The 25,354-nt window shown below is 38.4% G+C and overlaps 2 pseudogenes; one reads left to right on the top strand and one right to left on the bottom strand.

The window, feature by feature from the left end:
* Positions 1-13,278: 13,278 nt before the first annotated feature.
* On the bottom strand, positions 13,279-14,241 carry LOC149831488 (adenylate isopentenyltransferase pseudogene; annotated as a pseudogene).
* A 10,181-nt stretch (positions 14,242-24,422) lies between these two features.
* On the top strand, positions 24,423-25,004 carry LOC149831487 (F-box protein At5g46170 pseudogene; annotated as a pseudogene).
* The last annotated feature ends 350 nt before the right edge of the window (positions 25,005-25,354 follow it).

Here is a 25,354-nt window from a genome sequence, read left to right as displayed (position 1 = left end):
TTAATTGGAACATAACACTTATAGCCTTTTTGGCCATTTGAAAAGCTCAAGAAGAAACACTAATGTTTTGTGAAACAGTTTATCTCTATATTCATCAAGGCACAAAACATGTACATCCAAGCACTTTCATCATTTTATAGTTTAGAACAATTTCATACATTTTTCTAGAAATGAGGTACATCCTTTATCTAATAGATAGCCATATACTCAGCATCAGCCCAATATATTTTTGGCACACATCCACCATCATACCCCCACCCTTGGATACCCAAAAATCAGGCAGTCCATAACCAAATTTCTGTTACCCACGTCAAACGGTTGGCACACAGACACCAAATTTCCAAAATGGCAATACACATCAACAAGAGTCGTCTGAACAAACCGATTGTTGGCATGGCCAGACTTAACAATGCGAGAGTGGAGTTGGGTACAATGAAACGACCTAACAGGCCTTAATTAGGCATGAGAATACATGTGAATTGGGGAGGAAGCCCTGCCGCTCCATGTGATTGAAGAGCAAGAATACTTCTCCTGGAAGATCGTTTTTGGTGTAGCCATGAATCATGAAAGCTCAAAGGTGATGATCAAGGTGGTGGGTGTGGTTGAAGACCCAGCGGGTGTACTCCTGCTGCTTTGTGGTGGTGCAGACTGTCAGCAGTTGGTGCACCAACCGCACATCTTGTTGCTGACTGCACTGTATAATGTGGGCATAGATCTGTTTGAGAGATTTAAAATCGGTGCAGTTTTGCAGCGGTTGTTTCAGATCACAAGTCTCATGACAAGCAGTAATGAAGTGAACCAATGGGCTCCTGTTGAATATGGTTAGCGTTGAGACCATCTCTTGTTTATGGTAGGATTACACGGCCATGATTCACACCCACGCTTGGTTCATCCAACTTACATTCATAACAACCAAGTGACATCCATAAACAGTGATTTATCATCTAGACTAAAGGTTTGAGAAGCCACTTATGATAGGCGTTAACCCAGCTTGCCTAATCAACATACCGTTCTCTGCAAAGGAACTAAATTTAAAGTACACCGCTTGCTAAATTTGTAGTGCATCCTTTCTTCTTTTCTCTTTTTTAAATGCATGCGTTCTTCAGCATTTGAATATAAGCCTCATAAATCAATATATGACAAGATTTTTCTTTATCTCAAAGAGATGAATGAACATCAAGTCATGCAAATATAGATTCGGTCAAACTGCACTGGACAATACCTTGAAGATCTAAAAGTTGAAACCTAGAGAGGTATCTCCCTTTAGCATGATGCATGTTAACAATCTAAGTGTTTAGGGAGTAAAGCTGCACCAAGTCTCTTTAGAAATATAAACGAATTTGAAAATTTCCCACTCCGATGCATAGGAAAAACTACAAATTCCATTCTCGGTTTCAAGTCCCTTGATAATTTTTCATGGGCTATAATTCCATGCCATGGCAATCGTGGGTTTTTCGTAGATATGCACTTCAATCACTTGAACTCAATTGAATTACACCAAAGACAAAAATAGAGGTAATAGAAAGCAATGAAATCTACAAATAAGCAGATTCCACCTTTCCATATATCACAGGTTGTTTCAAGCCAAATATAGGGTGTTTATGAAGGCATTGCGTCCAAATTAATGGCCACTACATGCCATCAGCAAAGTAGTTATCACCATATATTATAAACGGTTAGAGTTTCAAACAATCGCATATCAAAATTCCAATGCCCAGTACAAGATGGGGCTCAAGATGAAGAATGGGTACTTGTTACTCGAGTATGCCCTCGAACGTTTATAATATAACTCAATCGTCAATGCCTCTTGAGGTGAATCTCCCTGCCAAAATATGTGATCCTGAGGTATGATATTGAATTGCAGAAAAATTAACTGTGAGTTATCTGCACATAACCAAACACAAAAAAACACAAGCTATAAGTTGTGCATAGTGGACACCTTGTGTCAAAAGGTTAAAAGTATCATGAACAGCATTCATCACAGAATAAGCTTTTATCAATCTATATATGACACATTCTTTGAGACACACCACATCATTCCTGAAGAAGAGGTCCCCAATAGAAAGTAGGAAAAATAGTTATTATCCTTCTTTTCCATGTACATCCAAGGCGTGTTTTAGGACACAAGATTAGAAGTTGTAATGATAATAATTATGGGTATCTATTTATGTCATCATGACCAGCAAGTATTGACTTAACACAGGCCATCCAATTGATCGATCAGTAAAAACATTCCAATTTACATGTTGACTCGTCCATCCTTGAATTTTATTGCTACCTATGAATGGAAGAAATGACAAGGACTCAGCCTGTACGCCATTATTCTTACTAATCAATATTTAAACCATGTCTTCCATCCAAATGTCCCAACTCCCAACAGTAGAGGTACTGCTTCATCCCAGATAGCAAGGGGCTGGTCATTGAATGAAAACTTTAGTAGTCAGAAAGGAGTGATCTCGAGGCAAGATAGAATACGACTGGCCGTGATAAGCTCATAAACGTATGTTCAAACTAGAGGAGTCGAAAGAAAGTATACAGCCACATATAGGGCAAAGAGGTTTAGTCATTTGCTCAGATTACTAAATTTTACTCCATGAGTTCCGATTAGCACTTGCCATGTATACGACATGACCATTGTACCAACTCAGAGGACAAAAGACTCCGTACCAATTTGGACTAAAAAATTGGCTTTTTAAATAAGGAGTTGACTCCAGCCTTACCCACGAACTTGGTTCTAAGATGCTCAATGCTGCCACAGTTCAAGTCTGGACATAAGAAATAGCGGATAGCCTGCTGGCATCTAAATAAAGATTTTTTAAGAGGTCCTTCTCAAAGAAGAGGCCCTTCCCTTTAAACTGGGTTTTAGGAATCACTAGGCTGAACTCTTTTGTCTGATCCTTCCTAAAAAATGGTGGTGGCTCTTGTATAAGGAGGACCTTTGGATGCTTTGTTACTAGGGCACAAATGCAGAGTTTGGGGTTTGCCCAGCAATTGGATCTCTAATTCAAATGAATGGATATGAATATTATAAAGGAATAGGTAAAAGTTATTTGGGGATCTTAAGGAAGGAGATGAATTAAAATTGTCCATAGGGATGTCACTAGCTTTTGGTCAGATCATGGGACCTTTCACTTTCAACAAACTTTGTATTTGAAGAACACAAGCAGAAAAGAAAGACCTTGTGTTGCTAGATAGTCCTAATTGGTTGGAGGACTCATGGCTACACCCAAAAATTGATATAAGTGCAATTGAACATCTACCTATTGAAGAGTTGACAAAGCATCTATGATCACAAAGAAAGTGTAATATAAGTGCATGGGTTATTGCTCTGTTTTCTACCTTTGTATTCTTTTTCTCTCTTGAAAACGAGTTTAAAAAAATATATGACCCTTATTTATATTTCATAATTATGTGATATCTTAACTCCATGATCTTGTTGTTGTTGTTTAGTTGATATATCTATAATTTATGAATAAGCTATTCATAATATATATCAAATTCAATGTTGTTCTTGTATGATAGTGAATATTCATGTATGATTCAATTATGTACAGTGAAATATGATCTAATATTGTTTGCTACAGATGACATATTCACAACGAGGACATGGGTGTTCTTCCTCTCTCAGAATCGGTTTACCACTCATTAGCCAATGTGAACACCTAGCCAGGATCCACTTCATATCATGGGTGAGTGATATTTCAAGAGAGGAAGAGATGACCCTCATACACCACAGGCCACTGCAGCTCCAGAGCTGTCCACAATGACCTCGAGTAAATATTGATCCAGTATTTCTTTATTATAATTAAAATTTTACTATTATCATTTTTATTAATATTTATTTTATTTCTTATTACAAATTAGCAACTGCAGAATCTTTTTAATGCAAATGTGAGAAGAACAAATGCATAACCCACCAAAAAAAAATTAAGCAATAAAAGACATCAGTAACTATCAAGTCTGAGATGCAAGGAGTTGTGGGCAAGGGATCATTCGTATTCTCTAGGAGGCTTTCATGCATCATTAGGGAACGAGTCATACTCACTCATAACTCATAAAAGAAGGTCTCAGATAACGATAATATGGTATTGCATAAAGCAATTTATGTAAGTATATTACCTAACTATAGTTTGATAAGCAAATTAATCCATAAAAGGAGTGTTACTGACTATATTTTGATAATTTAATTTCGAAAGAGTTTGATTTAGATAAATATGTCATTGAGCATCAGATGTGCATAGAGAAGCAACTTCAGTTATCATACTCAAGAATGCGAAAAGGTTTCTACAAGCACTATTAGAAGTTTCAAAACTATGATATAGCAAAATATCCTCCCGAGGGAGTCAACTCTGAAGTATAGAAAGAAATTTGTATATTTTTCACTAAAGACAATTGGATGGTAAATATTGGATGTATATTTAAAGTAGATAAATGTTCAATATTTTAGATTTTTATCTACTAATCGATCTTTCTTTGGTTAACAATGAGAGAAAAAAAAATCAACGAATAAAGTAAAACAGACTGTCTAATATACCAGTGGATCATCTTCGTACCTTCAGAGGTGTTATACGAGGGTAAGTTTTATATTCTCTAAGTTTGTTTGTTTTCATATAATATAGTGCTAAATATATTTGATCTATCAGATTCTTAATTTGTTATTTGCAAACTGAAATAGATAAGCAAGAACAGACCACGAGTGCATCCTACAAAGAGATGCGCACTCATTCAAATCATATGACATTCATCTATAGTGAAGCAAAAGACACCTTTATAAGAAACTCACACTTTATAGTGTCACATTCATTCATTTTATTTTTTATATTATCATTACTTACTAATAACCAATTATTAACGACATGCAAATGAAACTGTAATCTGTGGAGATTGAAAATTCAACATCTTCTTCACAATAAAGCCCATCGATGAAGCAACAAGATGTCTTTGCCAAGGTCCCCGAATAGCTATATAAACATGTGAAGGGGATGGGTGCATTTTTTTCTCTATTCAGACCATCACACTCCAGTCAGATCTGAATTTTATAACTATTTACTCAACTGAAAGCGACATAGATGAAGGTCCAACAATTAAGAAATGAAATGGTGTGAGAGAGATAAGCAATTAGGAAGTTCAGAGAGAAGATTCATGCCTTCGTAGATGTGCAAAGATAGAACCCCACATCTTAAATCTAAATTTTTTAAAATCTTTACTTATATGAGAAGTGTATATGTTTTTATGAGTTAAGTCTTTGCTACAATTGCTACAATTAAGTTTTGACTTATGTGAATATTAGAAGTGTATATGTTTGTTGCTGGCTTTGAGATGATGAAATCGAGTGTAAGGAGTTTATATTTGAAGTATGTTTGTTGCAGGCTTGGAGATGATGTAGTGGGTTTGTATTTGAAGTATATTTGCTGCATGCTTGGAAATGATGAAATGAAGTGTAATGGGTTTGTATTTGAAGTGTATTTGTTGCAGGCTTGGAGATGATGTAGTGAGTTTGTATTTGAAGTGTGTTTGTTGCAGGCTTGAAGATGATGTAGTGGGTTTGTATTTGAAGTGTGTTTGTTGTAGGCTTGGAGAATATGCAGGAGGGTTTGCATTTTTAAAGTATATGTTTATTTTTTTGTTGAATGTATGTTTTAGTTGTTAATTTTAGTATATTTGAAGTGTGTGCATTTGAATGTAAAAAAAAAATAAAACTAATTGGTAGTTTTTAATTTATAGGTTTATATTTTATAACGACGACATTCTTGTCTCGCTATTATAGGCAAAAAAAATTCTTGCCATTATAGTCAACCTATAACGACGAGTTATTCTCCCTGTTATATCCTACAACGATGAGTATTAGTTCACCACTATGGGCTATAACGGCAACACAAAAATATTATAACCTATAGGTAGCCTTCAACGGCGATCTAGAGATCTTACTGTTATAGGGTATCTCGCCTACCTCATCGCTATTAGTGTTCCTAGTTCTTGCAAGTAATTTTGCTAGTGTTGGCTCACTGTTAACGATGACCTATAAATGTTGCCTTTATTGGTCAACAAAGGTCATTTCTTTATGACGACTTAACAATGAGAATTTTCGCCGTTATAGCCCAATAGCAACAAGAAATAGAGTAATAATGGCAAAAAAATTATCGCTATTGACCCTCATCCTTGTAGTATACATTATAAAACTCAAGTGCAATATTTGACCTTGAAGTCTTTGTTAGCGTTTTTACCATTGACATGAACATAATTGTCCCCATTTGGCGTTCGATGATCTTATGTTTGAATTTCTATAAGGTAAAATATCATGACATGGAACATTTCACTCTTTTGTATGTATGTGAGAAGGTGATAAGAAAGGAGTAGCATCTATTTTCTATCATCTATGTTCTATACAGTTCCAAACTTGAATTCTTTGGGTTCCTCAATTCTATTTTTTTATTTAAACTATTGGTACATTTACAGAAATCTGAATACGTGATTTCTTTTATCACTTGTAAGCTAAAAAAATTCTTTTGCTTGTATTAATAGGGTATGATGAGGAATTACTAGTTCAGATTGAAAGACCAATCAATTTCTTATATCAAAATGCGCGCACCAAAACCATCCAAATCACACGCTATCAGTATGCAACCAAAAACACCAAATAACAAATAATCGGATTCCATTTAGTGTTGGATTGAGAAAATGGAAGATCCGTGACCCATATATATAATCTAAAGGTGTTTAATAAAAAATACATAAGGGAGACTTTGATTTGCCGCCCGCCCTGGACAGGACACCATGTCCTATCGATGTGTGTCCTTTTCCAAGGTACACACCGAGAACTAGACTAGAAAATGGGCTCGCCCTCTTGCGAGGTCAACCCCAGGTGGGGTTACGTACTGACACCCAAGCCCTTACCCTTAGGTAGGGGTGGGCCCGGCCCAGCCTGCTAATGGATCAGACCATCTGATCCATTTACCAAGTCGAGTTTTGGCCCGGTTCTTAATGGGCTCAGGTTTGAAGAAAAGCCCATGGCCCAGCTCATTGACCCAATGGGCCAATGTGAAGCAAGCCGGGTCCGGCCTGGCCCAATCCTAAAACGCATAAAATGCTTGACTGAAATTATTGGTTAATGAGAGAATGACAAGTTTTCATGCAACTAATTGCTAATTAGTGCAACTTATTAGGTAAACAGTAATAATTAACAAATAGCAAGTTCCCATGCAACTAATTAGGTAAATAATAATAGTTATTCAAGTTATTATGTAATAATTAATTTTTAAAACTTTTGTATTGTTAAAAAAATTAATAAATAACTCAGGCCCATCAGCCCAGCCTGATAGCCGGAAGGCTGGCCCGAGACCAGCTCACGTATATAACCTGCCGGGCTTAAAATCATGGCCCAAACCCGGCCCATGACGGGCCAGTTAAGGGTAGTGAGTTGATGTATTAAATATAGCAAAATTACCATGAATCCTTACTTTTGGGTCAATGGTGGGATCCATCCCTACTAATAATAAGTCTTAGTGGCTTTAATACGCTATTAATAAGTTGACACTGTCATGCACAGTGCCACCGTTGATGCTCATTAGATGATTAAAACTGTCACAACTATAAAGATCCCACAAGTAGTACTTGGTCATGGGATCAGTTTAATCGTTGACTAATTAGTTACAGCTAAGACTAGTAGCACAACACTAGGCATCGTTTGAGAATGCCCCTTTCTTTGATGATCATGCTGGGGATTAAGGAACCCCTCCTTTTTCAAGTAGACAAGCCCTACTGGTGGCTATACAACCAGGCAGTTATTCAACCACCCATACTGACGGGGTTCGAACTTGCAACATCCCATCACATGGTGACTTGCACAAACTGCTCATACCAAACGGACGGAGTCCCGTTGAGAATGACGCTTTTTTCGGCACAGGAAATCTCCTTATTTTGTGTTAATTCTGTAAAAGAGCTAATCCTGTCGATCGGAAAAGATACTGTTCACCCTGTCCTTAGTCGTTGGAGACACGCAGATCGTTGGCACCCCCCTGGAGATGAGTGGGTTTGAATTCAATGTCTTTAGTGTTCTTAATAGTCAATAGCATAATATTGGTTTCACTATTCTGGATGTTAAGAGATCATATCTAGCTGCAGGCTGGTATATAGAGAGGGTAACAATGTCAAGCAGCTCGAATGGAAGTGGTGGACAAAGCTGTTGCATATGATAGACAGATCAAAGAAAGTGATTATTGAATCTTCTAGGAGAGATGTGGATTGCATCGTTAATGCCAAAGCTAGACGGAAGACGTAAAGCAGATCTTGTTGAGAGGGAAATCCTTGATACTCTTTATCAATTTCACCATATCCGAGTGAGAAATCATGTACCGAGCTTTGTCTAGAATCTCCGGTAGTAGTCCGTGTTCCATTTGTAAAGACAAGCCTCTGGATTGGTTTCCCAGTGATAGAGAATTGTAGTGCTGTTCTGATATTCTAACCGGTAGGGGTTTGCCTAATACCAGTTTTATTATAAAAAAAAGGAAGAGACTTGCAAAAAAACCTATGTTTTTTATGTAACTTCCATTTATCATAATGAGATTTAAGATACCTGTAATTTTCGTTTTACCAACATCTTTAGAGTTAATTATGATTGACCTTCGAACATTATAAAATTATAAGATTAATTTGTCTTTTTACAAACAAGTGCCAATTATTGTTTTATAAATAAGTTATTACATATTGTGACTTCTAAACCAAGTGCAGGCCTTTTGATTTTGTTGCACTGTGGTGACGTGATTGTAGGGCTCTCAACCGAACGAGTCAGGGTATATATAGATATAGATATAATACTCAGGTCGGGTCGAGTACCCAACAAAAAAGATGGGTCAGGCCGACTACCCAGCAAAAATCATGACCCAATCTTGGGCCACATATTGTTTAGATCTGGTTCATGTGGGCACTTTCCATGCCCGGAATTCAGATTCGGGTTGGGTCAAGTACCGATACAAACTGGACCCTATGTGATCGGGTGAGGCGTGGCCCCCCTAATGTTGGGGGTGGTTGGGGGCCAGATCATATATAGTCTGCTCTCATTACAATATGTGCCACAAATTTTTTTTCTTTGGTTTTTTGCTTTTGATGATATGTGTGAAGGTTGAAGATTCATTGACAAGTACAACTTATAATAACAACCAACCGGGGCTACGATCAAATTGAAATAAGGTCCTTTCCTATTTGGCCTGATATATATATATATATATATATATATATATATAGGAAAACCTGTATCTTAAACGGGTTTTCCTTTGAACTGTTTGGATGTGTGGTATAACGTCGCACACCTTTCTTTTTCCAAAAAAACAGATTTACCGGTGGTTTGCTAAATCTCTGTTTTTCTGCTCAGAGATTTAGCAAACCACTGAGACTGCCACTAAAAGTGCTGAGCATGCAAAAAAAAGATGCAGTGTCACCATTTGAATGTGTGATCAATAGCGACACTTCGTCCAAACTATCTTCAAACACTTTACATGTAGTCTCTCTCTCTCTCTCTCTCTCTCTCTCTCTCTCTCTCTCTCTCTCTCTCTATATATATATATATATATATATATATATATATATCCTAACCAGGGCCGATATTTATGCTTGAATCGACTGATTCAAGGCAATTCAATTTGATGTTGACAAAATTGCTCTAATTAAACCACAAAACAAGAGACATGGAACTATTCATAAGATGAATTAATATGATTTTAGTTTGAACATGATCATGAAAAGATTATCTTTAAATTAGAGGAAAAGAGTTTGCATTGCATATTACATTGGAAGGTATTTTCTCCCCACTACTAGCGGTTTGAAAGGAGACCACCTACCTATAACTGGTTGCCGAAGTCGGTCAGCTAATATCACCAAATGTTATTGTAGAGTAAGGGACTCGACAGACCAATGGGCTGCTAGTCAAATAGGATGTGAAGCCACTCTTAGTATTGCATTAGTTTTTAATTTTTCTATTTTGTACCTCCAATACTTGCCTAGGTTAATTAAGCATCATGGCGTAATTTGGCTTTTCATTAAGTAACTTCCATACATGCGTAAACGGTGTCATGAATCCCTTTAACAATACAAACTAATGAACAATATAAGATGCTTAGTTGAATTCTTGCTAACTTGGGTTCGTATCAAACATTCGCAAATTGGAGACGTCTCTTAATATTTTGGAAAAAATAAGCCATTAATATTTTGAAAAAATAAGCCATTATATGACTTATTAAACATATTATGAATCTCCATGTATATATTGAACATCTATGTACAATTATAGCTTTTCTATAGTTTTATTAGATAATACATCAAAGTTACATATAAAAAAGAAGAGAATTTAGATAAAATAACCTAAGGGTAAACCATATGCTTAACTATGAAAATCTAAATTATGGCACGCTGACTTTGGTTGGATATGCCACTGAACAAAATCCACTTAGTTGAATTATTGTGCCACTTTGATATCCAATTATGAAAATGGTGAACTATAGTATGAACTTTTTAAGATCTGAATCTGATAAAAATCTTAATGCCTTTGGAGCACAACAATGATTCAAGTCCAATTAGGTTATTTCACAAGGGATTTTAAAATTTTTAAAGGCAGGGAGATGATGATATTTAGTAAGTGATTTACCATCCTAAATTTTTGGACCAAAATTCAATCCTATTATGTTAAATTTAAGCAGATTGATATTTGTTATACTGTTTACAATCGAATCCAAGGGATCTGTCTCCCTAGTTTGATTGAAAATTCCAGTGATTTTGTGAATAGGTATGAAGATATGATCCGAATTGGTATTAGCCTAGCAAAGACTACTTGCTGGTAAATATTTTATAAGGTGTGCTTCTTTGTAATTTATAGTTAATATTAAATAGTGAAAATCATACAAGAAAGAGGCAATTTAATCATTAGCCGATAGAATGAGGTGCACATCGGAAAAGACAATTTGAAAAGAGTATGGGGCCCAAAATTATATATAAAAACAAAGGAATAAAGAAGCATGTAAGTATTTATCTCAAAAAAACAAGAAGCATAGAAGTATATTTATTTAGGTTCCTATCTAACTTATTAATGATTGAATGATAGAATTAAATAGAGCATATGCATGCCACAAAAGTTAAAACTTCCAGTCATGCTTGGCTTCTTCTTTCCAAGTATATAATATATATATATATATATATATATATATATATATATATATATATATATATATATATATATATATAATCATCTGCACCATAGCTATATGTGAAATAGTAGCTGTAACATTATTTTTTTTGGCACGACTGTGTGCTGGGCCAGACATGGCATATTTTTTGTTTGGAAATCTGTACTTGGGAATTTCTGTTTTCCTTCAGTATCATGTAGCACCAAAGATGTTCAAATCCTCTATGAAGAAGATAGAGATGTAGATGAGTCGAGCCAAGCTGAGACAAACATGGGATGTGAGTTCATATCCATGAACACAAGTTTGAGCCCAGCCAAGCTGAGTTTTCTGATTCTAGTGCAACTAAACACCACCAAATATTTGTAAATTTTCTTTTGACAATTTCATGTATTTCCTGGTTGTATATGCTGAGCCTATGCGTCTCTCTACAACCAGGTGACTCATTCATTAGAGATGAGTTCGAATCTGTCCAATGTAACAATGAGATTCCACTGAATGACCAATTTCTTTACACTTGCTCCACATTGGCTGGGCTTGTTAAACACTCCCAAATGGAGTTTTTTTTTTTTAAATCAAAGATAATGTGTTGTTATAATTGATGATAAAGAGGTCAAAAACCTCTATAAGTATCTCATTATCCATGCCTGAGCGCACTGGTTGGTGTCTGAGTGGGTGAGCTTGCGCAATTTTTTTATTCCAGCCACTGTGTAGATATAGAGATGTAAACAGGTCAGATTCCGTTCAGATGTAGGCTTAATTTACCTAATCCGAACTAATCTGATTTAGAGTCAGAATTCGGATTCGGATGTAACAAGGTAGCATCAAATCCGGAAAGCACAAAATTAAACAGCTAATCAGATAGACTTTTGCACATAAATTGATTCGGGTGTGTATCCAGTTCAAATCAAACTTGGATTTGGATTTGGATGTAAAACTACAAACTGAGTCCAAATCCGATTGTAAAATGAACTCTCTGACTAGACCGGATTGAATTCGCTTGGATATCTAACCACATGCAAAACAGTTTGCAACTCAATGCAGGCACAGTTTCTTCAATCAAATTCTAAAATGGGTATATTGGAATAAGGCTAGATAAGCTCATGCATTAACAATTTCATGTAAACAGTTGCCAAACCTGGTCTAAATGCTTTGATGAATCCCCAGTCCAGATTTCTGACCATCTTCAGGTTCCACGTATAATGAGGGGGTGGTTTCAATCAGTGTTATCAAGATCGAATTGAATCGGCCCTTTTTCAATTCAATCCAGTTGCAGTGGACTGAATCAACTTGTTTGAGGCCTGAACTGGGTCTGAATCAGCCTTATATATGATTACATGAATCGATTCAAAGCTAATCAATTCAGTTCGATTTTGACAAATTCAGACAGCTTTTTGGGAAACCGATTGGATTCAGAGAAGAATTCTGAGCATTGGTTTAAATGCAGGTCAGATGAGACCCTTGAACCCACTACCAGATCGGTTGTCTCTTGGATTGCTCTAAACCTAAGTTCTCATAAAGTTTCAGTTAAGTGAAGTGGAGTCAAGTCTACCAAACCAGATTTCCCATTCCCCATGTGGTTATTTTCAAAGTTGCAGACTGACCATATTGAAGAGAGTAGACCACCCAAAAGCACACACATACATACAGAAAAAACAGGAGATGGAAAGAGAGAGCACTTTCTTTGTGTAAAACTGAAACAAGGTATTGTGGCAGATGCATACATCCACAAGCCAAACTTGTGACAAAGCTATTGATGCAATCAGTTTTACCTACCCATCACACTACTCGAAAAGAGAGAAGAAAGCATGGAAGATGTTGTACTAAGATAGCCAAAACAAACAAACAAACAAAAAAAAAAAAGAGAAAGAGAAAAGAAAAAGGTCTGTAAACACCATAATCCCCCCAAAAGGGCATCACATTTTAAAACTTGACACCCTCCCCAAATGCCAAATGCCTTCTCATCGGAAAAGTCGTCCATCTCCTTCTCAAAATTGGACGCCCAGACCATACGCGACCGCATGCTCTCTCTACGCCCACTTAAAACCACAATGAAGAAACGTTTTTATCCTAACGGCTACCAAGAAAGAAAGCGTCTGGATAACAATTATTAAAAAAGTTGGCCGACCATTTCTTCGACTGCTTCTATTTCTTTTGCGTTTGTCTTGGCACTAGTTTTTACCTCATTCCTGTTTGAAGATAAAAAAAAATTCACAATCTCCAAAGCAGGGACGAGGACATTTTTCTCCCACAAGTGTCCAGCCTGTGATGGGGTTGCTTCGAAGACTGCTGTCGCGTCGATGCGATGTATGTCCCATCCACAGGCGCAAAAGTTTTGAATCCGGGCAGTTTGCTTTTCTGCCAGCTTGATGGTATTCCTTTTCATCTCGTGAATAACATCGTCAAACATCTTTTTTCGCTTTTTTTCTTCCGGATCCCAATCCTCCTCCGAGGAAGAAGAAGAAGAAGAATCAGACGAGGAATCCGGAGGGTAATGCTGGAAGTAGCGGGCGAACTCGGGCACGCCGATGGACAGCCTCAACCCGCGATCCACGGCCTCGTTCGGGTCGTAGAACTCTGCCATCTCGGCGAAGAGTCCCGCATCAATCATGTCATCGACCCGACGAGACAGGAACTCGGACAGGACCTCGAGAGAGACATCAATCCAGATGAAACAGCAGTCGTACCGGAACCTGAGCCCGGAAGAGTCCGCGAAAACCAGGGCCTGGATGTAGGAATTGGACCCGCCAACGAGGATCGGGACCCGGTTCCGGGCCGAGATAGCAGAAATGACCCGGGCGGCGAGCTCGGTATACTGGTCGGCGGGGAGGTCGCCGGCGGGGTCGACCCAGTCCATGAGGTGGTGGGGCACGCCGCACCGCTCATCGTCGCGGATCTTGTTGGTGGCTATATCCAATCCCTTATAGATCTGCATCTTGTCGGAGTTAACGATCTCAGAGGTGAACCTGGTGGCGAGGTCGACGGAGAGCCGAGATTTTCCGGTACCAGTGGCTCCCATGATGACGACGAGCTTCTCCTTGGGACGAACGCAATCATCAGCCATCAGTGTCATAGCTACTGAAGCTCCTACTGATCTGCTCGGTATGAGAGGGGATCTTCTAGTGAATGCAAACGACAGTGAGAGCTCAGAAGGATGGTTGGAGGCAAGACGATTGTGGGGGTGCTTTCCTCTGCTGGCGCTAAGCATTTTAAATAGAGAGGGGCATGATGGACATAGGAGATCTGATAAAAGCAATATCTCGGATAATCCATGGCAGGTAAAATAATTAAACCCAACTAACAAAAACAAAGATACATGCATTATGTATAAAAACTGAAAATAAAAATAGAAATATGTACCCATTGATTGATGATGGAGTTAGGATATGAACCCAACTGTGTAGGTTAAAACCTTTAGGAAGATGTATATCGCACACCCCGGCCCTCAACCACGCAAGGATACTTATATTCTATTTCGTAACTGACTAACAGTTAGTTACAGATAAGTCCACGACTAAATTGGACTTATCTCCACTTCAAATCAATGCACATTTGACGTTCATAACGATTAGTTATGAAAAATAGATCTGGATCCAAACTAAAATCGAATGGATTCAATCTGAATCCAAATAACTAACAATCTCCCACTTGGACAAAAATATGCTATTCTCAAATGATTTGAAATAACAAATTTGAATAGATTGGCCTAAATTTCATTTGGGTCTAATTTATATTGCTTCAACAAAATTCTATTCACATAGATAACTTTATGTAATACAGTTAAAAGAATCAACCTTTATAACAACATGTGATCACATGTACAAAATTGTGCATCTGACTACAACAAAATGGAGAGCTTCATCATCTTTACATGTTCAACATATAATCTCAGGGTCAAACCCTTAGTAAGAGGATCTGCAACCATTTCTTTGGTACCAATGTTATCAATACACACATGCTGATTCTCAGTCATTTTCTTGACAACAAAGTACTTCAATTTCATATGCTTGCATGATGTAGTACTCCTATTGTTGTTTGAAAATGATACAGCGGCTTCATTGTCACAATATACCCTAAGTGGTCTCCTAATGGATTTAACCACTTTGAGTCCAGATATGAAGTTTCACAACCAGATAGCCTTTGACGTCATCTCAAAAAGTGCAATGAATTCAAACTCCATGGTGTGTGCAGCAGTAGTGGACTGCTTCCCACTCCTCCATGAAATGGCACCACCAGCAAGAAGGAAGATGTATCATGTTGTAGATTTTCTACTATCAGGACATCCTCCTAGATCAGTATCTGAATAGCCAATCACTTCAAGGTGCTCCGATCTCTTGTAGGTCAACATATAATCTTTTGTCTCTTGCAAATACCGCATGACCTTCTTTGCAGTTGTCCAGTGAGAATGTCCTAGATTCAACTGAAATCTGTCAAGAACCCCAACTGCATAGGATATGTCAGGTCGGGTGCAGATATGCGCATATTGCAAGCTATCAACAACTGAAGTATATGGTATTTGGTTCATGAGTGCCTTGTCTTCTTCAGTTTGAGGACAAACTTTGAAGCTCATTTTATCCCCTTTAAGTATGGGTGTTGTAGTAGGAGAACAATTCTCCATTCCATACTTTCTGAGAATTTTATTTATATAGGTTCTTTGAGAGATGCCTAAGACACCTTTTGCTCTGTCTCGACGGATCTTTATGCTGAGAACAAAAGCAGCCTCTCCCATGTCTTTCATCTCAAAATGAAGGGAAAGAAACTCCTTGGTTTCTGTGAGCATGACCTTATCGTTTGTTGCAAGTAATATGTCATCTACATATAATACCATGATTATGAACTTACTGCCACTTGTCTTGAGGAACACACATCGATCAACCATGTTTTCTGTAAATCCAAAAGTCAGAATAACTTCGGTAAATTTAATGTACCATTGGCAGGAGGCATGTTTAAGTCCATATAATGACTTATTTAACTTGTAAACCAAACGTTCAGACTCACCTTTAGAGAAACCATGAGGTTGATCCATGTAAACATCCTCATCAAGTGCACCATTTAGGAAAGTTGTTTTTACATCCATTTGGTGTAGCTCTAAATCTAAATGAGCTACAAAGGCAAGTATAATCTGTATTGATTCTTTAGTTGAGACAGACGAATATGTCTCACTATAGTCAATGCCCTTCAATTAGGTAAAACCTTTTGCAACAAGCCTTGCTTTATACTTATCAACATTACCTTTGAAGTTCCTTTTGGTCTTAAATACTCATTTACACCCAACGGGTTTAACTCCCCTAGGTAATGTAACAAGGTCTCACACTTTGTTTTTGGTCATAGAGTCTATCTCTTCTTTTATAGCCTCAATCCAAAGTGAGGATTGCTTACTTTCAACAGCTTCCATAAATGTCATGGGATCATCATCTATGAGATTTACAAGCTCTTGTAAATACACCACATAATCCAGATGAATAGTAGATCTTCTAACTTTAGTGTCTCTCCATACAGGTGGAGGTTCCTGATCCTCCTATATGTACTCTCCAGTATTATCTAGTATTATCCACTAATGGTTCTTCTGTAGTGGGTGCACCACTTGTAGGTTCAACACTTTGTTGAAAAATGATAGGCAATCTATCATCTATCTCAGGGGTATTATCCTTATCTCAAGATTCCTCAAAATTGAGGTCTTATAATGCATCTTTCCCAACAGAACTATTTTCTATAAATCTTGCCTTATTTGTTTCTACTATACATGGTGTATGGGACGGACAATAAAACCTGTAACCATTTGACCTTTTTGGATAACCAATGAAGAAACCACTGGTTGTCCTATGATCAAAAACCTTTATGTGAGGGCTATAAAGTTTAGCCTTTGTAGGACAACCCCATATGTGCATGTAAGAAAGGATAGGCTTCCTACTTGTTCATAACTCATAAGGAGTTTTTAGAACGGTTTTGTAGAAACCTTATTTAAAATATGCACAGTTGTCCTTAGGGCTTCACCCCATAAGGTTACAGGTAATGTTGAATAATTCAACATTGCTTGGACCATTTCTTTAAGTGTTCGATTTCGCCTTTCGGCTACACCATTATGATATGCACTATCGGGCATGGTGTATTGAAGGACAATACCCTTTTCCTTCAGAAATCGAGCTAATGGTCCTTCTTGTTGTCCCATATCAATAAATCGCCCATAGTATTCTTCACCTCTATCGGATCTAACAATTTTGATTATTCTCCCTATTTTTTTTTCTACCTCTTTCTTAAAGTCTTTAAAAACTTGATAGACCTCAGATTTCTTAAATAGGAGATACAAATACATAAACCGAGAATAATCGTCAATAAAGGTGACAAAATACTTTTAGCCCATAAAACAAGAGGCAAATGGTCTACATACATCGGTATGAATGATTTTCAATAATTTATCACTTCTTTTGGCATTTTTCTTATATGTATTTGTCTGCTTAGCCTTGATGCAGTCCAAACACTGTTCATTATTTATTAAATCTAAGGATCCAAAGATCTCTTCTTTCACAAGCCGTTGGACTCTCTCTTTTGAGATGTGTCCTAAACGACGGTGCCAGAGAATATAGGATTGATCATCTATCAGGTTACGTTTATTGCCAATTACTTGATTGGTATTAAGGGTTTCTTGATATGGATTTGGGTTTCCAGACGATATAATCCATCACACAATAATGCAGAACCAATCAGGACATTGTCTTTATTGATATATAATTTGGACTGTTCAAACTTCATACAATATTCAAATTTATCAAGCCTTGATACAAAAATAAGGTTCCTGCTATATGATGAATCATAAAAGGTATCTACCAAATCCAAAATGAAATCACTATCTAATACTATTCTGCAGGTCCCAACAGCCTTCACATGAGACTGCATCTTATTTCCGGAGAAGATGTTGCTTTCATGACTTGTTGGTTCCCTCTGGTTCAGAAATGCCTATAGAGAATTGGCATTATGCACAATGGCACCTGAGTCAATCCAGCAACTATTAATTGAAACATCTATCAAATTACATTCATGAGAAATAAATGACAAGTTACCTTTCTTGCTCAACCAGAGTTGATACTTTACGCACTTTGCCTTTTTATGTCCATTCTTTTTGCAAAAGAAACACTTTATTGCATGAACATCAGACTTAGCAGATGCTTGGTTGGGCTGAGAGGCTGATCTTTTCTTGGGCTTCTTCTTAAAACATTTCTTTTTCGATTCACTCTTCGGCTGAACTTTATGAGAAGCCATATGTGCACTATGCACCTTCTAACCCTTTAACCTCTCCTCTTCTTCAACACACTTGGATAAGAGATTATTAAAAGTTCATTCGTCATTATGTGTGTTGTAGGAGATTTTAAAGGGACCGTACTCAGCTGGCAATGATGCCATAATGAGGTGGACAAGGAAGGAGTCTGAGATAATCTGCTTCATGTCATTAAGTTGCGTTGTTATGTTTCTCATCTCTAGTATGTGTTGTTGGATGTTTTCCCCATTCATGTATCTCATAGATGTTAACTTAGACATAAGGGTACTAGCCCTAGCCTTGTTGGAACTCACGAACTGTGTCTCTATAGCAGCCAGAAAATCCTTTACATTCTTACATGTGAGAATGGCATTCCTTATGTTCTTATCTACACTAGATTGCAACAAAAGTAGACTAAGGCGGTTAGAACGCTCCCACTTCTCAAAGTCAGATTTCTGTTTCGGAGTGGTAGTAGGTGTTAGTTCAGCAGGTTCCTCTTTTCTAAGAGCTAGGTCTAAATCCATATACCCTAAAGTAAATAAAATTATTCTTTTCCATTCTGAGAAGTTAGAACCATCGAAGAAAGAGATACTAGATGAGCCAAAAACTGTATTAGGCACTACATAGACAAAAGATAATATTATTGCATATAATGAGACATGTAAAAGGAAAGATAAATATATGAATAAGGCCCCTAATTATTTACTCTTTCCTAAGCAAGTGTTGGGGGTCATTATGATCCCACTTTGGTGGGTACTCATAATACGCAAATGCACTTCACCTCTCACTATTTGATAAAACTGAAGGAACATGTACCCAGAGACAATCGATACGGTACCTTTGGGTACTACACATCTCATGTGCTGAGAGACACTTCCTTCATTTTATCCTACTAGCCTCTAAACATAATAATACCATCTTTGCATGGCATATTATTTCTATAAGGCCAATACAATTTCAATGTTAAAAATTTTTAACTAGACATTTGCAAAAATATACATCAATTCACTTTGGTGAAAACAGATACATACAAATACAAATTTCATGTTAATCCCTATATCAACATTGATGTGAACGCTTAAACAATCATGCATACTAAAAATGATACTACACATATCTTTATGCATTCAAAATGTGTATACATATGCATGAAACAAGCATAATATCCATAGAAGCATATATATAAGCATTAAAACCGACTCCAAAATATAATGAATCAGTAATATAACTAAATATGCTTTAAAATACCTCATAAATATAATATGCATGCTCTAAAACATGTATGTCAGCCCTATAACCCAAGAACCAATCCAAAAACATGATGAACAGTCTCAGAAATAAATGTATCAGTTCAAAATTTGATAAATCATAAAAGAAACACCCTCAGAACAGTCTAAAAAAAAGTAGTTATGCCAAGTGAAAGAACCAACTTTAAAACCCCAGTAACTGGTTTAAATTCACTTAAAACTAGTCCTGGAATGCTCTGTATTGGTCTCCGAAGCCATATCGATCGATATGATTCGTTCTGGGTCTTTCTGTCTGTTCCAGAATAGACTGTTTTGTTCAGACATAAACGTATATGTTCTAGGACAGTTGTTCAAAATGTTCTGTCTGTTCCAAAACACTATGTTCTGGGACAGTTGCACAGGGTGTCTGGGACAGAAGTTCCTGATGTCTGTAACGTTCTATCTGTTCCAAAAAAACATATTTGGGATAGATATACCCGGTATGTATGGACTTCAGATCTATGGATCCTGAAACAAGTCGACCCGGGTCCAGACCCAAACCTGTTACTGTAGCACCGCCTTATGTTTCGGATTCGGGCTGAAACGAGTATTTTGGATCGGGTCCAGACCTGATCCGATTATCATTTTCAGATCCAGGGAAAATCAGATATTTTGGATCGGGTCCAGACCCGATACGGTTCTTGAATATAAAACATCGTTATGATGTTTTTTAGAAAGAAAAACCCTAGCCGCCTCAAGCTTCTTCTCTCTCATCATTCTGAAGCATCCGATGAGGCGGCCGGTGGCTCTGTCAAAAACGATGGCGACGCCCGGTGGGATAGATGGCGGCGGAGCCTGCCGACCTCTACCATGCCCTCAAAACCTGATCCCCCAGCCCAGATCCCTCTCTGCCATCCGACGCGGTGCGAAGTGTAGGTCCGACCAGAACCGACCTCCTTCCCTGCTTCGGTCACCACACGATAACAGAGGCAAAAGTCGGTAGATAAAAAGAACGACAAAAAACACCCTCTGTAAGTAAAATTTTCTTTAATTTATAGAGGGGTTTTTCCGGCAACACAATCGGCAAAACCGATGCCGTCTCTGTTATCCGGAAGGATTTGGGTTTCACCCAAAATGAGTCCCACATCATTTCCGGCAAAACCCCTTTTGAACAGAGGTTTCGCCAGCGACCGGTGGGAAAGATCTGATCCTGGCAAAAATGTCAAAAAGGAAACAGTGACCTGACATGTGTCATGTCAGTCACAAAGGACTCGCCCAGACCCGACACGAGGCGTGTCGGTCACAAGAACTCGACACGAGTCATGTCAGTCACAGGGACTCGCTCAGACCCAACATGGGTCAGAATCCAAGATTTGGGCTGTAACAGTCCACAATCTTGACCCGATTCAGTTTCCAACTGGATCTGAAACGAGTCAAGTCTGATATAGTTTCCATAACCGAAATGAACTGTATCAGACTAGTTCAGATTATTAGAATAGAAAAAAATGATTCTGTTTCAAAACAGAATTAATTTTTTGGGTTTTCACGTTGCTTTTGTTTATCAAAGCAACAGAAACAACGAGATATACGCAGTGACCAAGTTTCAAAAAAACTAAGACTCATCTCTGCTCCCATCTCTATTTTGCCTTATACAAAGATGGGTGAACAAACCCAGAGGACCAACGTAGAACCTAACGGCTCTGATACCAATTGATGGACATCAGGAGTTCTGATAAAAGCAATATCTTGGATAATCTATCACAGGTGAAAAAATAAACCTCGGCTAACAAAAACAAGGATACATGCATTCTGTACAAAAACTGGAAATATAGAGAAATAGAAACATGTACCTTGTGTCCCTGCCATTGATTGATGATGGAGCTTGGGCATCTGGAGTAGAGCAGAAGAGCCTTCTCCTCTAGCTTTTCTCTACCTTAGGTGAGTCACAACACTTGAATGAGAAAATTAGAGTAGGGACCCAACCGCGTAAGTTGAAACCTTTAGGAAGATGTATATCGCACACCCCTGCCCTCAACCACGCAGGGATACTTGTATTCTCTTTTGTAACTGACTAACAGTTATAGATAAGCTCACGACTAAGTGGGACTTATCTCCACTTCAAATCAATGCACATTTGACGTCTATAACGGTTAGTTATGGAAAATGGATTTGGATCAAAACTAAAATTGGATGGATCCAATCCGAATCCAAATAACTAACAGAGTAGAGACAACATGGAACGTATTGATTCTGGCAAGGTGGCGATTGGGGAAAGCTTTGGTGGTATTGGTTTCCCAAAATGGTGGAGATGAGGACGAGCAGTGAGTGGTAATCAGGAAGAAGCAGATGCAGTGATGTTTCAAGGAAAAAAAATTAAGGCGCAGATAAGTGAGAGAAGGGAGTGGAGTGTGGTGAAGATGAAGAGGAATCATATCTGGAAGTCAGAATTGAGCTAAAGGCGGTGGGAGCATGGTGGGTGAAAAGGAGGAATCATGTACAACCAAAGTGACAATCAGGAAATGAAATCAAGCAGCACGCCCTCTTATGGTGGTGCATGTGAAGCATAGAAGGTCCCCCATTTTATTGGGGCCTTATCCACGCTCACTGAACACAGTGACACTCTCTCTCTTGAAGGAGGGGTCAGGATGGTATTGGAATTCGTGGGTAACAAGTAGGGGTGGCAAAATCTGACACAACCCGCCAACCCGCTTCTTAGCCGGGTTTGGCTTAAACGGGTTCATGTTGTAAACGGGTCGACCCGCCCAACTCGTTTATTAAATGGGTTGGGTTCGTGTTAGGGGTTTGCCAACCCGCCAACCCGGCTGACTTGTTTAATAGACGGGTTAGGTGGGCGGGTCAACCCGTTTACCCAAACCCGCCCGCCAACCCGTTTACTCGACTCCGACCCGCCCGCCAACCCATTTACCCGACCCTGACCCGCCTGCCAACCCGTTTACCCATTTACTCGTACCCAACCTGCCCGCCAACCCGTTTACTCGACCCAACCCATTTATTAAATGGGTTAACTGTGTCGTGTCGAGTTACTCATTTAATAAATGGGTCGGGTTCGTGTTTGCCACAACCGACCCGTTTAATAAATGTGTTGGGTTCATGTTGAGGTATGCTGACGCGCCGACCCGACCTGCCAACCTGACCCGATTGCCACCCCTAGTAATGAGCATGTCACAATTGCGTATATATATATATATATATTAACAGGGGGAAGTGATTATAGAGTGTGACGAGCGGAACCCTTTATGTTTTAAGGACGAAACAGTGTTCTTGGCGGTTTTGCTTTTACTTGCACTTGAAAACCATTTGTCGAAACAGTTTAATGACTATTTAATCTAATTACTGTCATTTTCCTTTCAGTTTCTTACAGACGTTTTCTCTGATTAGATAGGAGAGTAAGGGATGAGAATGATTATATATCACGTTAGTAGATGCTAAATGAGTATGCTAAATAGGTGTTTCAGCTTTTTTTTATCCTTTTTATAAATTTTGACAGTACAAATGTGATCTATGTACTTGATTTTATAGGTATCACCTCTTGAAGTATTTGATTCTTATACATGAGTGGGTTTTTATATGGTTCAAAAAATCAAAAAGACATTATCAAGATGTAGATTCTTAGTAAATTGACCATGCCTAATACATTTAAAGTGTCAACACCGTGTAAAAAGTACCCGAGAAGCTGAAAAATCTATTTAGCACATGCATTTTGCGCCTAATGTGTGAACAATTATCAATTTTCTCTCTTTTTCTCTTTATATATATGCACCTATAATTAATAAAATAGGATCCCTTTACATGCAAAAAGTGTCGCTAAAGCCACTTTAGGTAGAACATGCATGCCATTTATCATGCACACAAACAATGGTAGTTGTGAGTCCGATTTTGTTTGAGCAAGAAGGGTGTGAGATTGAGTCAATACAACTTGCACTTAATGATTTTTATTTCATTAGTCGAGCTAAGGTAAAATAGTAGCTACTAACGAAGGTACAAAACTAATGAGCAAAAATCACTTTTTCTTTAAAAAAATACAGACTTTTTTGTAGATCAAATGTTATGAATATGTTCTACATGGTTTGTTTAGTAAAAAACTTATTTTGAATCATGTGATTATGATAAGTAATTAGTTTTTTAAAGGGTTCAAAAATCAATGGCCCACAATGTGTTAAAATTTATAACTCAAAAGATCACATTTTTATATTACAAAAACACAATCCAAAGCTTGATCCTTAGCAAACAAACCATGTTGAACACATTTGTGTGGTTAGATTGAGTTGAGTCGATACAACTTACACCTATGATTTCTATCTCATTAGTTTCGTAAATTCATTAGTAGCCAATATTTGCCATATATATAAGAATTAATATTTACTATGCTTGTAGCTCTACAAGAAAAATGTGGATTAGCGACAGAAATTTGTGACGGAAATAATTCATCCTAAATTTGTGATGGATTAGCTAGAGAAAACTAGTCATCCCTAAAATTGGAATTAGCGATAGACTTGCGCCGTCTCAAAAATGCATCGCTAATTAAAGACGGATTAGCGACGGAAATATTTTGTCTCAAACTCCATCACAACTTCGCGATGGATGAGTGACAGAATAATTTCGTCCCTAATTTGCGATAAATTTTATGATAGATTTTACGATGGAATATTTTTGTCGCTAATCCATCGCTAATTTTTAATTTAAACCGGCCAATCTAGGGCATGAAATTCTCCCTCCCTCTCTCTCTCTCTCTCTCTCGTTACCAAGTGACTTGGGATGTCGATGGTGGTGGTGGACCACTTCGATCGACTTCCTAACTTTGTGGTGCTCCTCATTCTGAATAAGCTAGGTGATGTCAAGGCCCTCGGTCGTTGCTCTGTTGTCTCTGGGCGCTTTGCCTCCCTCCTCCCCCAGGTCAACTCCGTCATTGTTCGCATCGACTGCATCATCTCCAATGACAACGACAACATTGACGACCCCTGTGTAGGCGGCGACACCAAGGCGGGCGGTGTCCTCGCCCACCTCACCAAGCTACTCCTCGAAAGCATCCTCCGGCCGATCCAGGCCATCCAACAGATGATCGGCCCCAAGCGCGTCATCCTTGTGAAGGTCTCCCACCACTCCCCTTGCAAGGTCCTCCGCTCTCTCAAGGAGCTCTGCATCGAGCTCCTTGGCGACAAGCTCGACGTTGATGGCGGTGCCCTCCTCAAGTGGAAGGCCGAGTTTGAGAGCTCACTCGAGAATTGTGCCATCCTCGGTGCCACCTCCTTCTATCGGTGGCCTGCTGCTGGCGACGATCTCCCCGTCGATCCCGCCATTGAAGCTAAGAGGGACCCCAATTGCGGCCCTGAGGACTAGGGAGGCATCCCAGAGTCATTTTACATGAACGGTGGGCTGAAGCTACGCGTCATATGGATGATCACCTCGTTGATCGTCACCTTCGCCCGACATTACCTCCTCCAGCAAATTATGACAGAGCATTCGACGCTCGATAACCTGGATCTCACTGATGTCGACGGGCAAGGGATGCTCTGCATGGGGAAGGAGCAGCTCGCGGAATTCCGGTGCTCAATATGGAAAAGTGGTGTCTTGCTGCTTGTAGAAATTGTTCCTTCGCTTGGGATTGATCTAGTGGTCAATGTGGAAAAGTGTTCCTTCGCTTGGGGAAGAAATTGTTTCTTTCTTTCTTCTTTTATTCTTTTTAATTG

The sequence above is a fragment of the Nuphar pumila genome, chromosome 7 (assembly GCF_984573655.1).
Source record: "Nuphar pumila chromosome 7, dmNupPumi1.hap1.1, whole genome shotgun sequence".
NCBI classification, from domain to species: domain Eukaryota; kingdom Viridiplantae; phylum Streptophyta; class Magnoliopsida; order Nymphaeales; family Nymphaeaceae; genus Nuphar; species Nuphar pumila.
The sequence above is the reverse complement of the archived record's forward strand: the minus strand, read 5'-3'. Positions and strand labels throughout refer to the sequence as shown.